Genomic DNA, 2,500 nt, shown 5'->3' with positions numbered 1-2,500 from the left:
CACTTTCACTGCGCCCATGGGTTTCGTACTGCCCCGTGGCTCGCGCTCACGTTAGACTCCTTGGTCCGTGTTTCAAGACGGGTCGGGAAGGTGGCTGACTTCAGCCGCGGACCCCGTGCGCCTCGCGAAACGACACCGGAAGCGCGACCGAGACGAAGAGGCTGGGCACTGAGAACAGTCCCCGACCCACGACGCCCCAGCCGGCACCGGGCGCTCGGCCCCGAAGGGCAGACGCGGCGATCTCTCCTCGCCCGAACGGCGGGCCGACGGACACGCGCGCCTATAGTACCCGACCGAGGCCGGGTTACCTTGCGCGCGGCCTTCTCGCCGCCGTCCAGACGGTCGCGGCCTTCGCCCGGCGCTAGTGCGCTGGTCCCCGATCGGGCGGCGCCGCCGGCGGCCCGTGAGGGTCCGCACGACAACGTCGCCGACAGGGGGCCGGCTGAAAGCGACCGGGCGACCCGACAGGCCCTCCCGTTTGCCTCTCGACGGTTTCACGTACTCTTTAACTCTCTCTTCAAAGTGCTTTTCAACTTTCCCTCACGGTACTTGTTCGCTATCGGTCTCGTGACCGTATTTAGCCTTAGATGGAGTTTACCACCCGCTTTGGGCTGCATTCCCAAACAACCCGACTCTGGGAAGACGCCGTAGCGCGCCCGCCTGTCGCCGCCATGGGCCTGACACCCGCTCTGGGAAAAGGCCTCGATCAGAAGGACGCGGGCGACCGGCGAAGCGCGCCGTGACGAATTCCGTACGCCACAATTCCGCGCACTCCAAAAGCGCGCGGATTCGGCGATGGGCACATCCCGCTTCACTCGCCGTTACTGAGGGAATCCTCGTTAGTTTCTTTTCCTCCGCTTAGTAATATGCTTAAATTCAGCGGGTAGCCTCGTCCGACCTCAGGCCGAAAGTAAGGACCGGGACTATTCTTCCCGTTCCGCGCTCGCCGTCGGCGCCGCGCGCCGCCGCGCACCTCGATTCCCGCCCTTGAGCCGCCAGCCGTTGGCCTCTTCGAGGTCGACTCGCCGCCGCCGCGCGGGATTCTGGTCGCGATCGTCGCGCATCGTGCCGTGCTGTCTTGAGCGGGACGGGCGCTCGCGCGTCCGACGCCGCAGCAGCCGCGCGGAGAAATCCCCGCGCGGAACGTTTGCAACGCGACCCTGAGGCGGGCGCGGCCCCGGGATTGACCCGAGGCCGCAATTTGCGTTCAGAACGTCGATGCTCAATGTGTCCTGCAATTCACACTAATTCACGCAGCTAGCTGCGTCCTTCATCGACTCACGAGCCGAGTGATCCACCGCCAAGAGCCATCCACGATTGTTTCGCTCGCACAGTGCCTCGCACTAAAGGGTGACAAAATATACCGCGCCGAGCGGTCGGCCAGGCCGACGCTTGAAGCCGGAGCGCGCGGCACCGCGGCACTCGACGCGCAAACATTACCGGGTGACCGAATCGCCGGCCGGCGCGCCGCTCCTCGCGGGTCGGGCGCCGGGTAGCAAAAACTTTTTCTCTCGCTTGTCCGAGTTTCGCGTTCGCCGAAGCGTTTGCGAGACCGTTAATGATCCTTCCGCAGGTTCACCTACGGAAACCTTGTTACGACTTTTACTTCCTCTAAATGATCAAGTTAGATCGTCTTCTCGGACGCCGGCTCGACCGTTGCCGGCCGCGCCAGGTCCAATCGGAGGACCTCACTAAACCATTCAATCGGTAGTAGCGACGGGCGGTGTGTACAAAGGGCAGGGACGTAATCAACGCGAGCTAATGACTCGCGCTTACTGGGAATTCCTCGTTCAAGGGAAATAATTGCAATTCCCTATCCCTAGCACGACCGGGGTTCAGCGGGTTACCCAGACCTGTCGGCCAAGGCGAGCACATGCTGATCCGGTCAGTGTAGCGCGCGTGCGGCCCCGAACATCTAAGGGCATCACAGACCTGTTATTGCTCAATCTCGTGTGGCTAAACGCCACTAGTCCCTCTAAGAAGTTAGACGCCGACCGATTGGGTCGCGTAACTAGTTAGCAAGCCAGAGTCTCGTTCGTTATCGGAATTAACCAGACAAATCGCTCCACCAACTAAGAACGGCCATGCACCACCACCCACAGAATCAAGAAAGAGCTCTCAATCTGTCAATCCTCACTGTGTCCGGGCCGGGTGAGATTTCCCGTGTTGAGTCAAATTAAGCCGCAGGCTCCAATCCTGGTGGTGCCCTTCCGTCAATTCCTTTAAGTTTCAGCTTTGCAACCATACTTCCCCCGGAACCCAAAGACTTTGGTTTCCCGCAAGCTGCCGGAGAGGTCGTAAAACTAACGCCCCCCGATCGCTAGTTGGCATCGTTTATAGTCAGAACTAGGACGGTATCTGATCGTCTTCGAACCTCTGACTTTCGCTCTTGATTAAAGAAAACATTCTTGGCAAATGCTTTCGCAGTCGTTCGTCTTGCGCCGATCCAAGAATTTCACCTCTAACGGCACAGTACGAATGCCCCCGTCTGTCCCTCTTA

General features: G+C 60.3%; 2 non-coding genes and 1 pseudogene across 2 annotated transcripts in view; all 3 read right to left on the bottom strand.

The window, feature by feature from the left end:
- The window catches only part of LOC146142714 (large subunit ribosomal RNA), a 3,679-nt pseudogene extending 2,772 nt beyond the window's left edge, over positions 1 to 907 (bottom strand).
- A 248-nt stretch (positions 908 to 1,155) lies between these two features.
- On the bottom strand, positions 1,156 to 1,309 carry LOC146142713 (5.8S ribosomal RNA). Its single transcript, XR_014499900.1, has one exon. It is a non-coding gene; the product is annotated as a 5.8S ribosomal RNA (ribosomal RNA).
- A 247-nt stretch (positions 1,310 to 1,556) lies between these two features.
- The window catches only part of LOC146142712 (small subunit ribosomal RNA), a 1,811-nt gene continuing 867 nt past the window's right edge, over positions 1,557 to 2,500 (bottom strand). Inside the window, exon 1 of the ribosomal RNA XR_014500833.1 lies at positions 1,557 to 2,500. This exon is cut by the window's right edge and continues 867 nt beyond it. This is a non-coding gene — a ribosomal RNA (small subunit ribosomal RNA).

The sequence above is a fragment of the Ascidiella aspersa genome, chromosome 5 (genome assembly GCF_963924565.1).
Source record: "Ascidiella aspersa chromosome 5, kaAscAspe10.2, whole genome shotgun sequence".
Taxonomy (NCBI): domain Eukaryota; kingdom Metazoa; phylum Chordata; class Ascidiacea; order Phlebobranchia; family Ascidiidae; genus Ascidiella; species Ascidiella aspersa.
The sequence above is the reverse complement of the archived record's forward strand: the minus strand, read 5'-3'. Positions and strand labels throughout refer to the sequence as shown.